This window comes from Halichoerus grypus, chromosome 7 (genome assembly GCF_964656455.1).
Source record: "Halichoerus grypus chromosome 7, mHalGry1.hap1.1, whole genome shotgun sequence".
Lineage (NCBI taxonomy): Eukaryota > Metazoa > Chordata > Mammalia > Carnivora > Phocidae > Halichoerus > Halichoerus grypus.
In genome coordinates this window covers 118,800,710-118,814,963 of record NC_135718.1, presented here as the reverse complement: position 1 = coordinate 118,814,963, position 14,254 = coordinate 118,800,710, and the positions used below count along the sequence as shown (strand labels likewise).

The window sequence follows — 14,254 nt, the reverse complement described above, 5'->3', positions numbered from 1 at the left end:
ATATCTTTCTATTAAAAACCATGAGATTTCACCAATACCTCCAATTCCAATCCAACATTTCAGGGTTGATCTTAGCTTTCCCTTTTCCATACTTGTAACTCCCTTCACTAACAGTAAGAGAATTGGCTTTCATTATCCTCAATATATTACATATTTGCTCAATCCACCTGTATATAACCAATATCCTGACTACTTTGGGGCCAGTCCCTGTTCCTGTAGTCCCACTGATTCCCACCAGGGACATCAAGGCTAACTTGTTGTCCTTGGGCCCCTCTAATCCCTGCTGGCCACGTTGGGGCAAAAACCTAGGCCCTGATGAAGGGCTCAGTAGCCCTAACATAGAAGCAAAAGAGATGGTTGGATTGATTCAAGACTGGTGACCTGTAAAGACGAATTGGGAAAGTTAGGGACCTTGGATGTTAAGAACATCATATGCCACAGGTTTAACGCAGGATGTGGAAGAAAAATGTGTTAGGAGGTGTGTTGCATTGGTAGAAATGGAGGGGTGGAAGCACTGGAGATCCTGATAACAATCAGAGAATAGGTATGGTGGAGATTAAGTTCTCTGGAGAACCCAGTCATTTCCAACTAGCTAGCCAAATGTCTGATTATATCTACACACGAACTGGGCTACAGTGATTCCACTGGAACTTTTACTGTCAAGTGGGTCACATCCGGGAGAATTGCCATTAAACATTTTTCTAAACGGGTTACAGGTGCTTCCCCTCCAGTAAATTAAATCCCTAATAGCAGAACTAGAGGAAGCACATGTATACTCATACACAGACTGAATATAATACTGGCCCCCAATCAAAAGTCATCAGGAAGTCAGACTTCAAGGCAAGCTCCTGTCCTGAAATGACTCTTTCATGATCAGATAGCACAGGTATCAAAGAGAAAAGGCATAGATGGAGCTTTTGCAAGTTTCTGAACCCAGAAGGGATGAGGCTCTGAGAGATCAACTGGAAATTGGATCAGTTAATACCTGAATAAATGAGTAAATGAGCTGGGCCTTGCAGACTGAGTAGGATGTCTGTAAATAAGAAGGAGAATGAATAGAATTCACATGGGAAGCAACTAAATCACAGATCCAGAGCAAGGCACAAACACACCAGAACTGTACAACAGAACACTGGATACACCTGCCCCCCTGGAGGTGACATACGTCAGGGCTTTGGCAGAGTCACGTCTCCATCCAAAGCCGGGTGCTTGGTGCCACTTGCCAGTATCTGGGTTGTCAGTTTCCTTCTTCATTCCCTATGGTGGCTTGTCAAAATCTCCCCTCTCAGAAGACAGCCTAGCTGGCTTCAGTAATAGACATCAAGGTAATCAGTGATGAACTTCCTCGATCTACTGTCTCTGCACCTACAAGCTGTTGCATTTTTTAAAAATTTTTATTTATTTATCTATTTTAAGTGATCTCTACACCCAACATGGGGCTCAAACTCATGACCCTGAGATTAAGAGTTGCATGTTCTATGTGGCTCAGTCAGTTAAGCATCTGATTCTTAGTTTCAGCTTGGGTTGTGATCTCATGGTCCTGGGACTGAGGACCCACGTTGGGCTCTGTGCTCGGCACCGAGTCTGCTTGAGATTCTCTCTCTCCCTCTGCCCCTCCCCCTGCTCGCTCTCTCGCTATCTCTCTAAGATAAAAAATAAATAAATAAAGTCTTAAAAAAAAAAAAGAGTTGCATGCTCTACCGGCTGAGCCAACCAGGCATCCCCAAATTACTGTATTCATACCTACTCACAACACCTTCCCTTCCTAATCGCAGGAAGACATAACGTGTCCAAGGTTAATTCTTCAGACTATACTCAGGCTCCTTTCCCGTCTCCCCACTGAAGAAACACTGTTGCCACATTTATCACCTTCAACCCCTTCCAGGCCTTTTCAAAAGTCATGAATAGGTAAATGTCCCATCAGGAGCACATGAAATATCAATATTATATACTTTAGCTATTGCCCTTTCTTTATCTTTTCTTGACCAGCAAAACTTGTTGTTTTTGTTGTTAAACATCATCTTACATGTTTCTCTAATTATAAAGGTAGTGCATGATCATTATAGAATATTTGCACAAACTATACTGAAAAGAACCTTTGTAATCTTGCCACTTCTTTGTGGGTTTCCATGTGTATAGATCTATGTCTAATGCTTAATAGATGACGTTTTACCGAGTGCTTTCTGTGGGCCAGGCTCACCAGGATCCGGTGAGAGACTTACCCACCGTCGTGCATCGAGTCAGTGGCACATTCTAGACTCAATCCTAACCAGTCTGGCTCCTTATGCTTCTACTTTTCACCCCAATCAGAATCACATTATACATAGAGGGAGCATTTTTCAATATCACAAAATGTTTTAGATATGTGATTTCTAAAGCATAACCAAGATTGTTATATAATAGCTGGTCAGTTTCCATTTGGTCATCAACCCACCACACTTTTGCTCCCAGTCCTCACCTCAACAACACAAACTGACCCCACAAGTGTTAAAGGTAACCTCTTCAATGCCAAATCCAATGGACGCTTTAGAACCCTTCTCTTTCTTGACTCTCTGGCAATATTTGACACCATTATCCCTTCCTTCCTTCTGTCATTTAGTCAGTAAGTATTTACTGAGCACCAATTATGCTCCAAGCACAATGCTCAGTGTCAGAAACCTTCTCTGTTGATTTCTGGGACATATTCTCCTTTGCTTTCCTCCTCCTTCTCTGACCATGTTTTCTTAGTCTCAGACTTCCTGGTCCTCTGGTCCTCAGCCCCGTGTTGGGGTCTTCACCATTGTCTCTCAGCCCTGGGGGTGCCTCAGAATCCCCTGTCACACGTGCCTGGAGATTCTGATTCAGGGGGGAGCCCAGGCATCAATATTTGAAGATGCTACATGTCCTTCACTCAACGGTTGCTTTTCCTCTTGTGTTCCTCATCCCAGGAAATGGCGTACCTCTCCATCTACTTTGAAGCTAGAAACCTTGCTTTCTCCTCCTCTTCCAGTTAATCACTGTGTCCTGTTGATTCTACCCACCTTCCACATCTCTCCATTTCCACTGCCATTACTTGTATTTAGCCCATCATTTCTTACCTGGATTATTAAAATGCCCTCCCAGGTGACCTTGCCTGCAACCTTGCCTCACTCCAGTCTCTTTGTCATTTTTGTTGTTTCTCAATAAAAACAGCTTTGCTGTTTTTTCCTGATTATATAAATACTACAATATTAATATAAAAATAAGACAATCCTACAAAGATAAGGAAGAAAGAAATGATCACCTGAAATCCCACTACCCTGAGTCATTTCTATTCCTCTGTCAACCTTTGAATGTTGCTCAATCATATGAGAAAAGTCTGAACCTTGTCCCTTTCTGGGATTCAGATGCCACAGGATGGCCTTGAGGGAAGAATAATTTCAAGTAGGAACAAAGAGGACCCAGAAAGAGTGACCATCTAATTGTACAATAATATCATAGTGCTGTTTTGTTTTGAGTAGAGGGCACTTTAAAAAAAGAAATACTTTTTTCCATACCTTCTCTGCTCTCTCTCCTCCTGCACCCCAACCCCACCACAGTGAATCAATGCTAAGAACTCGGCATGTATATTTTCCGACCTTTTCTTCATGCTCACATCATCATATATTGTGTTTGGCTCCTCCTAACAGTGACTCAGCTCCCTTGACAGTTTATTCTCACAAGTACGAAGTCCAGGGCCCCATACAGTGGCCAGGGAACCAGGTTCCTTCCAACTATCTGCCTTGCAATCTTTCACACTGTCATAACTTCAAGGCCATAAAACGGCTGTAAAAGCGCCAGCTATCATATCCTCATTTCAGATAAGAAAAGGGGAAGGCTGCTTTCCAGCCCTGGCCCCCGCCGCGGACATAGAAGCCGCTGGGATGTTGATGCCCGAGAAGAACCCTATTGCCATTTATGAACTCCTTTTCAAGGAGGAGGGACGGTGGCCAAGAAGGACGTCCACATGCCTGGCAGATGAGAGCAGGTAGAAAAGAACATGCCCCATCTTCACATCGTGAAGGCCATGCAGCCCTTCAAATCATGAAGCTACGTAAAGGAAAGTTCTGCTGGGGGACATTTCTACCAGCCCCTTACCAGCCAGGGTGGCCAGTGTCCCCACGCCTGCCTCCACCTGCCTGTTGAGAGTGTGCCTGCCGCTCTGCCCCGCAGCGTCCTGGGACAGGCCATGGCGCAAAGGTCTGGAGGGAGAGCCACCTGCCAGACTCACCGCAGGGCGAGTGACAGGGACACGGACGGACCAAGTGCTGGGCTCCCTGCTCCGACAAGCTCGCTGAGGCCAGGCCTGCGTCAGCAACTGAAGGCCAGTTTAGAGGCGGGTTTGGTCATGGACGTGGTCAGCCACCTTCATCAAGCTGGAGGAGAGATTGTTGTGTGTTGAATAAATGTGTAGGCAGAAAAAGAAAAGGAAGGAAGGAAAGAAGGAAGAAAGGGAAGGAGGGGTGGAGGAAGAGAAAGAAAGAAAGAAGAAAGAAAGAAAGAAAGAAAGAAAGAGAGAGAGAGAGAAAGAAAGAAAGAAAGAAAGAAAGAAAGAAAGAAAGAAGAAAGGAAGGAAGGAAGGAAGGAAGGAAGAAGGAAGAAAAAGGAGAAGACCAAGAGCAAAAAAGAATTTCACCAAACACTCAGTCCAAAGCTCCCATTATATCTCATTGGCCACTCCTCTCTGCAAGATGGGGCAGGAAAAAAGGCACATACACACACACACACACACACGCACGCACGCGCGCACGCTAACACACAAAAGATTTTAGGGTTCTTGTTTTGCTATTAGCAGCCAAATTGGATCAGGGGACACATACACTGTTGCATAGAGCTCTTCCTACTTAATCACACCTCATGGAAATCCCTCCAAGTCATTTAGTATAGATCTAGCCTATACTTTTTAAATGGCTACATTACTCCTCATGGTAGGTGCACACTATAATTTATTCAATCATTCTCCTGAAGATGGGCATTCATTTTGTATTCAGTGTTTTGCCAACCATAAACAATACAGAAATAAACACCTTTGTACATGTATCCTTTGTACCATGATTTATTTCTACAAGCTGGATTCCTAGCAATGGACTGCTAGGTTGAAGGACGTATGTATTAAAATTTTATAGTCTTTCCCCGATTGCCAAAAAGTTTGTAGCAATTCACATTTCATCCAACAGTGTTATGAGTATCTGTTTCCTCTCCATTTTCACCCGTAGTAGGTGTCATCACTGTTCCTAATTTTTACCAATCCAAAGGGTATAAAGCGATATTACTTTACTACTTTAATTTTAATTAGCTTTTTTAGATGTACTTATTGGACATTGGGATTTTCTCTTCTATGAATTGTATATTCATGTTATTTACCCAGGTTTGTCTTTTCTAATCCATTTCTAAGAGCTCTTTGTATATTATGGATATTAATCATTAATTAGTATAGTGCAATTTGTATACTAATATACCATATAAAAATTTTATTGGATCTTCTTTGTGTACAGAATAAAATCTAAGTGGTTTAATAAAGCCAGGTGTGCTGCCTGAGCAGGAGATGGTATTTAGATGCCTTTGATAAGAACAGTTAGGCACCTCCCTTCTCACCATGTATCTATCTGCATCCACTGATTCACACAGAGGTTGAACAGTCCAGCCTATGAGAAAGGGTCTGACGCTTGTCCTGGCTGGATTTCAGTCATCCAATGGACTGGGGCAGGGAGGGGCTGGTGCCTGAGGAAGGCAAGATTATAAGCAGCGAAGGTGGGGAGGTGGGGGGGGGGTGTCAAGAATTAAGTCATCAGAGAGAAGAAGGCTTCTGGCCCCTTGAATTAAATCCAGCACTGGGGCCAGAGTGCCCAAGCCGAATGGTATTCTGGGTTCATGGCGGAAGCTAACACTGGAACTTGTCTCTCTAGCCACTTTGGCAGCACGTGCGGCTCCTGAAAGGAAGGGGGCTTCTGGGGAAGTTTCAAAAGCTGTTACAGTATAGTCAAAAAGCCTCGCTGTGGAAACTTATTTGACCTGGACCCAATAAGAGCATTTCCCCAGAGCATTTTCTAGAGCAGTGGCAATAATCTCTGGTCTTTACATGCAGCAGTGATGCTCCAATGTCAACACTATAAAGCTCAACAGACTGCCCGGTATTTGTGCCACCGATAGGCCGAATCTTCCAGCCTTTATGTTGGCACCCTCATCGAAGCATGAAGGCCTGGGACTGCAGAATTGCAGCTTGGCTAGCCACGGACAAGTCATAACCCAGACTATTTCATCGTAACATGGAAGTACTCCCTAGTGTGTCCCCTAAGTACTTGGTGGAAAAGACCCTGAAAATAACTTTGATTTTCCGCCACAATCTTGACTTCCTTTAGACAAGCTGGTGGGATGCCGAGCTTGGGAGAGTGGGATATTGATGCTGGTGAGGTTGCCCCTCCACACACTGACTGGTGAAGCCTGCAACTGGTCACCTTCATTCTCACTGTACCTGCTATGGCCCCTGCCAACTCTCTGGCCTCACCTCCTGCATTTTCTCTGTCCCTCTCTAAGTTCTGAATATGCTAAACCAGTAGTAAACTCTTCCAAGCACCATACTTTCTTTGTCTACTGTAACTTGGCAGATGTAGCTCTCTGCCCCTGAAACACCCAACCCCTCAGCCACGTTATTTATGGCTAACTCCTGTCAGCCACTACCTCCTTCAGGAAGCCCTCCTTGATTCCTCCCATCTGGGCTTCAGGTCTCTCCTTAATGTTCTCAGAACATCCTGTATGCTCCCATACCCCACTTCTTCTAGACTGTGAGCTAATTTCTTCAGCATTGAGTACAGTGCTTGATATATCATGGATGCCCAGTAATGCTTGTTACCTGAGTGAATTAATGACAGAAAAATTAAATGTCCACATTTCACTTATTAAAAGAGCAAAGATAAGGGGCACCTGGGTGGCTCAGTCGGTTAAGCGTCTGCCTTTGGCTCAGGTCATGATCCCAGGGTCCTGGGATCGAGCCCCGTGTCAGGCTCCCCGCTCAGCGGGGAGCCAGCTTCTCCCTCCACCTGCTTTTGCGCTCTAGCTCACACATTTTTCTCTCTCTCCCTCTCAAATAAATAAACAAAAATCTTAAAAACAGAGCAAAGATGAAAACAGAGATAATAAATAAATAAATAAATAAATAAATAAATAAATAAATAAAAATAAAAATCACACAGAGGTAATATGCAGCTGTGGCGGTGGTGTGGTGAAATAAGTATTATCGCACACTCTTCATGGAAGGGCAAATCGGTACATATTTTCTGGAGGGCAATTTGGCACCATACATCAAGACTTTCAAAAATATTCCTCCTCTTTTGACCCACTGGTTCTATTTCTAGTAATTTATGTTAAGGAAATAATCAGAGGCATGGACACTTATGTACAAGGATATTAATAGCTGTGTTATTTTTAATGGAAAAAAATAAAAACAGTCTAAATGTTGAACAATAGAGAATCCGTTAAGTAACTTATGATTCATATGTACGTGTAGACATTCTACAGCCATTAAAATCCATGTTTTTCTCAGAATTTCAGCATGACGGGAAATTTCTCATCGTCTAACATTAAGTGAAAAAGCACACAAAACTATATACGTGTCATCACCCACATTTTGTGGTTACGAAAGGAGATATGCCCAAGATGTTAGCAGTGGTGGAATTATAGTCTTTTTTTCTTCTTTATGATTTCCTTTACATGTTTTCTGTACGTATTATTTTATAGTTAGAAAAATGGTTTTATTTTTGAATGAAAGAAAACTGGTAGGACAAGGTAGTTTATGCTAAAAGCAAGATGAGCAAGTGACCATAAAGTCACATTCACACAGAATGGCCAGGAATTGCACCCACTCTTGGTTTTCATGACATGTAGCTATAGCCTCGTCCTCTATAACTTTGGTAATGTTTGAGAGGGGAGTGCAAGATGAACAAAACAGAGAAAGGGGACTTGAGAGACTTCACTTGTCATATTCAAAGGTTTCATGGACAGTTTGTAGGTGGGGCAACTCAGAGGCCATGACAGTTAGCATCCCATACCCTGTGCCCCCGTGTCCCCCTTTCTTTTGTCTTTTGTTTTCTTTTTCTTTTCTTTTTTCTCTTAACCCCTGTTGAAGAAAAGGCTGGAACAACCTAAGTCTTGAGAGGGTTTGCAAGGCAAGGAGAAAAGACTATCCCACTCACACCAGCAAGTTGGGATCATCACTTCTGTCCCCAGGAGTCCGTAATGACCATTCAGGACTATCTGACCTGCCACAGGCACAATGGGGTCAACAGTGTCTCAGTTCTTTTGACCTGATGGAGGAGGGAGACTGGGGTAGGGATTGAGGAGCAGAGAAGAAGGAATAGGCTCAGATGTTAGATAGTACAGGAAGTCAACCCAATAATTACAGACGCTTCAAGCAGATGATCAATGGACATTTGATGTGCAAAAGCTAGCTTCCATGTGTATCCCTTTGGCCCCCAGTTCATTAAGGGCCTTTACATTCCTTATTTTATTGGATCCTAACCACAACCCTGTGAGAGAGACACTAGCTTCCTTTTTTCGCAGGTGAGATCATTGAGGCTCAACAAGATGAGAGGATTTGCCCAAGGTCTCTCTTGGTTAATAAGCACTGGAGCTGGAATCTGGGACTTTGGATTCCTCTTTCTTGTTTGACACACTAAGCTGCGAGGGACACATTCTCATACAAGAACCCACAAATAATGTTGAAAAGTGAGAAGAAAAATAAAAGTGTGTTTACTAAAAGTTGGTGCATGTGATCTTAACTTTCAAAATTATTTTTCATTTCTCAGCTTCTATCATCAGTGCCACAGACAGGGTCAAGGCACTGCCTCTGGGCCTTGATGCCGGGTCTGTGTTGTGTGTGTTGTCCAGGCACGCCTGCAGAGCTTGGGCTTAGGGGGAGCTCCTGGGATGGTCCTGTTTACCGAAGGCAGTACAGAGACATGGGCCATGTGGCTTGTGTGTCCTGGACCCACCACTGGTTCTATGCGGAGGAGTCTCTGGACGAGCTACCATCTTGGATAGGCACCCTAGGTTCAGGTTGGCGCCCCTCCAGATGGCACTTCATTAGAGGAAAGCACAGTGAAGGCCCACATCGGGCACACCTGTTCATCGAGCTCCATCTCAGGTTAGCCGACAGAACTGCAGGCGCGGGCATGGCTGGTGACCTGCTTTTGCGGTGCCAAGGAATGGCAGACACGACTCCTTTGAGGGGGTACGAGCCACTCATCCTCCTCCGGCCCCCACTCCTCTGCCACCATCACCACCCTCCCCCTGCCCTCCCCGGACTACGCTGCCTTTCTTCCTGGGAGCAGGGGAGTGGGCCTCCCGTCTAGAGACTCTACTATATCTTTTTCTGGGCAAGTCTTGCCCCCACACGTTCCAGCCTGGGAATCTCAGCAGTGCATTGGTGCTCACTGATGGCTTGGGTTGGCTATGGTACCGACGCCCCGAAGAGGATTAACAAGCTTCCCGGGCCTGTTGGTTGACTCTGCCTTGGGAAGCCGTCCAATCCAAAGCTGGGTCTATCCCTACCACAGCATGCTTTGCTATGACTCAGAGCTTGCAAATGCTGAAAATACTACCACCATGTTCCTCGGGATGACAAATTCTCCCAAATGCTGTCACTTCCTTCCATGGCAGTTTCACAGCCGGTCTGCAAGTCAGCATGAGCCCTAAGGCTCTGGGCGTCAGGTGAGTCCGTTTTTTTGTTACTTCTCAATTATTCCTGCTAGGGAAATTGACAGTGGTGTGGTTAATCCAAAGAGACGGATTATCTAGAAATTTAAATAATTTACATCTCTCTCTGGAGTGTGTTAGGTGATTTATTTGTTTTAGGCAGAGCATTTACCTTCCTAATGATACTTCATTTAGGGTAATGAGAGGAAGAAATGGCATTCCATCCTCCCAGATTAGATAGGCAGCTCTGGAGGTGCAGGGGAAGGGGGAACCAGTGGGGCAGGGTTATGAAACAATGTGCTCAACATTCACCATGGCCAGTGGAACCCCCCACTCACTTCCTACCGAGACTGTTACGTGGGCTCACTGTTTTTGCTCCCAGAAGTATGTTCGCATGTCTTGCCTTGTTCCCATGTTCCTGTCAGAGTAGAGAGGCCTGCCATCTTGGGAGCCGCAGAGGAGCAAATCAGGGAGGGAAAGAAGTGTTTCTTATGTCCAGGAAGTTGGGAGCTGTACCCCAAAATAAAAGGGTAGGCTAGAATGTTCCTCGTCCAATAAGTATGGGAAGATACCCTCGAGAGAGAGAGCAGGCTCTGGAGCTCATGGACGGCCAACTCCCTAATGCCTTTTCTAGGATATCAGAACTCCTAGCCCTGAACACCAGGACACAAAAAGACTCCAGTGAACAGAGAGGGGGACAAGGCAGGCAGATAGAGTGGGAACTATACAAGATTCAGACTCAGAAGAAAAGGGTTGCCTCTTGTCGGTAACAGGATCTTAGGCAAGTTATTAACTGCTCTGACCCTCCATGTGCTCATCTAAAGAAATGAAAGCAACAACAATAATCAGAGTTTGAGCTTACAGATGAGAGGCAGCTAAATAACAATGGTTATGAAAGTATTCTGGAAGCTGTAAAGTCCTGTGCAAATTTCAGTTATTACCATACCTCTGACTTGCTCCATGGACCTGGGCAACTCAAGGGACGTGCCACATTAGAGTTTGGATTCTGTGTTCAGCAATAAGGGGCATATTCAGGTATGTTTCACAGTCCTCCCTTATTCACAGGGATTTGTTCCAAGTCCCCCAGTGGATGCCTGCAACCACAGATAGTACCAAACCCTATATGTACTGTGTTTCTTCTCTACACATACCTACCTATAATGAATTTTATAAATTAGGCACGGAAAGAGATGAACAACAATAACTAATAATAAAACAGAACAATTATAACAATACATCGTAATGAAAGTTCTATGGATGTGATCTTCCTCTCAGAATCTCTCATTGTGTTGTGCTCACCCTTCTTGTGATGATGTGAAATGAAAGAATGCCTCTGTGATGAGATGAAGTGAGGAGAATGACACAGACGTTGCGATTAGGCTACTACCAACCTTCTGATGATACGTCAGAAGGAGGGTCATCTGCTCTGGGACCACAGTTGGCAAGGGGTGACTGAAACTGCAAAGAGCAAAACCATGGATAAGGGGGGACTACTGTCCTTAATCACCGCTGTTCTCACTCTGATGTAGGTAGAGAGAGCACAAGAATCCAGCCTTCCTGTACGTGGTCTTTTCTCAGTTTCCTGACATTTGGATGAATTTGTTAATGATTCTAGATCTCGGCCTCTTCAGAAATGCTTGGCAGTAGAATTACCATCTACTTTGGAAGCCAGGTTGGAATCTGCCCAGACTCTCAATAAGAGGGTACTTCTAAACACTCTGCGTGGGGTCCTTTGTCCAAGATCCTTTCTTCAAAGGATGGGGAGGTGGTAGGGACATGGGGGTGGGCAAGAGGAGCAGGGGGTGGGGAGGGGGTTAGGGAAGTGATAGCCACTGCTGATCTTAAGCTTTCCCACGGACTATTGTCTTTTCCCACAGAGGAGAGAGAAAAAAGGATCATGACCGAAGGGTCAGGATGCCCTGACTTTTCCTTCCCTGGTCTGAACTCTCATTCCCATCTCTCATCTTGGTCCCTATCTTTCTTCTGACCATGGCTCCCAGCCCTGGCTTTAGTGTTTCTGTTCTCTTGTCATCTTATCTTAAAGCCACAGGGCCTCTGGGATCAAATGGCAGACTCTTTGGAGGAAAATAAAATATGTGCTCTGGGACCAGCGAGGTAATGGGCAGGCTCTCACTGTGGCTGAGAAAAGGGGCAATAAGTTCACCTGGACATTGTCAAACGGGCTAATCTCATTTAGGTTGAGTCTGGCTATTCCTAAATCTTCACAGACTTGTGTTCCTTACCTGTCTGAAGCTGATGGAATCTTAATCCTCCTTCTACATGTGGTCGTCAGCAACAATTAGTCCTTCATTTCAGGACCTTTCCGGTATCCTTCAATCACTTACCCCCTCCTCCTTCCTACCCTTCATAGGGACGGCAAATGTCATATTTCCTTCAGTGAACATAGTGTTTCTACAAATAGAATTCTTTTTTTTTTAAGTTTATTTATTTGTATTAGTAATCTCTACACCCATTGTGGGGCTCGAACCTATGATCCCGAGATCAAGAGTCACATGCTCTTCTGACTGAGCCAGCCAGGCGCCCCTCTACAAATAGAATTCTTAATTAAGATTTAGTAAGTCAGAAATTTTCAGAAGGTTCATATCCTGTTGTAGGTTGAGTTCCCTAGGAGGAAAGCCTAATGTGCAGATTCTTGTGCAGGTGACTTTGGGGGAGAATGCTCTAGAAGAGTCATGAGAGGAGGGAGGGGAGCAGGATAGGGAAGGGGAAGAAGCAGGAGTGTGGTTTCAGGAGAAATGTAGCCTCAGACTGGTCCTTCTGGGAGCTCCAGAGTATAAATGATACCACAGTTTGTCCTGCACTGAGGCAAGGAGGTGGGTGCTTTTGTATTCCCACAGGAGTGAGTCACTGGCCGGTAGGCTGTGGAGGGGTGTCATTCCCAAACACACGGGGAGGCGGCTCCAGCGGGTCAATGTGTGAGTTGTTGGCAACACCTACAGGGGCTGGAGGAAGGACTCCTCTGACTGTAAAAGGGATCCCAGAGGTACCAACAGCCTCCACTACATACCCTCTGACTCTTTAATTCCAGTCCTGGAATTCTGCCATACTGAAAGAATTCTAAGTATAGAAAGAAAAAAGAGAAAACAAAGATGTTTGCTGCAGTGTCATTTATGATAAAACATTTCAAAATGCAAAACAAACAAACAAACAAAAACCCAAAAACCTAAGTTTCAACAGGACAGGAATAAGTAAGTTCATTATATAATGGTATAATTAAGTAAATAAATTACACACTTGCATGGTATTCTTTGCCCCACAAAGCCTTGGCCCCTATCTCTCTCCCTGATTTTATCTGGTACGACTCTTCCCCCTTGCTCACTATACTCTCACCAAACTGGTCTCCTCTCTGTTCCTCCAGGATGCTGGGCTTGCTACTTTCCCAAGGCTCCTGCACCTACGTTCCCTCTGCCTGGCACACTCTGTGCAGGACTGCTCCTAAATCAGTCAGGGCTTAGGTTCCATATCTCAGAGAGGACTTCCTTAAACATCCATCTTCAATAGCCGTCCTTGTCACTCTCTAACACATTGCCCTGTTTTATAGCTCTTATCACTCCGTGGTTTGCTCATTTATTTCTTATCTTTTACCTGTCTTCCCTCCACTAGAGCGAAACCTCTGTGAAAGTGGCAATCTTGCCTGTTTGGTTCACTGCTTTATTCAGAGCCTGGAGCATAAGAGTTACTCAACCAATAGCTGTTTGATAAGTAAATGAACGTATACACAGTTTAAAACAATGCTTACCAAAATTATACAATAAAATGGAAAAATGACCAACATCTACTGTTAAGTGAAAACATCATGATGTAAAATGTCATATCATTATATCCACATGGAGAAAACTTCTGCTTCTGGCCATAATGGAGTAACAGGGACTCCAAGAATTTACTTTCTTAACTTAAACAGCTAAAAATCTGGACAAACTATGACACAATGGTTTCAGGCCTTGGATGATAGTCAGCACGTGACTGTGGTCCCTTAGAGAAGGGAAAAACAAAAAAACAAGATCAGTCCACGATTGCTTCAGCTGACTAGCTGGAGACAGTTTCCAGGCTGCAGAGTGGGGAGACAGAACCCAGGCAGCCTGATGGTCTCACTAAATTGAGAGATTGGACTTCAGGGAAGCCAAGATGGCTAGAGTTTGAGAGGCAGCATATCAGAGAGGACAGAGGTACCCAGAGAGAGAGTTCTGAAGGAATGTAGAGCAAGTGTTTGGCTGAATACTGAATTGTGCATGTGTGAGAGAATCCCACAGGAGGCTGGTGGGAGGGGTGGCTAGAGAGTGGGGGCACAACAATAGAAGCAAGAGTTCCCCAAATTCCTGGAGCCCACAGAATTCTGTTCCCCTTAGCCAGAGTGGAAAGACCTCATAATACACACAGCCTCAGGGAGAGTCCTCAGGAGGGCATTGTCATAGCGGTGGTGCTAAATTAGCTCTAAACTCACAGTTGCTCAGGATCCACCCTAACAAAGCTGAAAGCAAGCCTTGCAGGAATCAAACTGACTCTAAGTTACTTAACTTCATGCCAGAACCAGTAGCACCCCACTTCA

The 14,254-nt window shown here is 44.7% G+C and overlaps 1 pseudogene; it reads left to right on the top strand.

Annotated features, from left to right (window-relative positions):
• Nucleotides 1-2,417: 2,417 nt before the first annotated feature.
• LOC118537948 (small ribosomal subunit protein eS10 pseudogene) lies at nucleotides 2,418-5,282 on the top strand (annotated as a pseudogene).
• The last annotated feature ends 8,972 nt before the right edge of the window (nucleotides 5,283-14,254 follow it).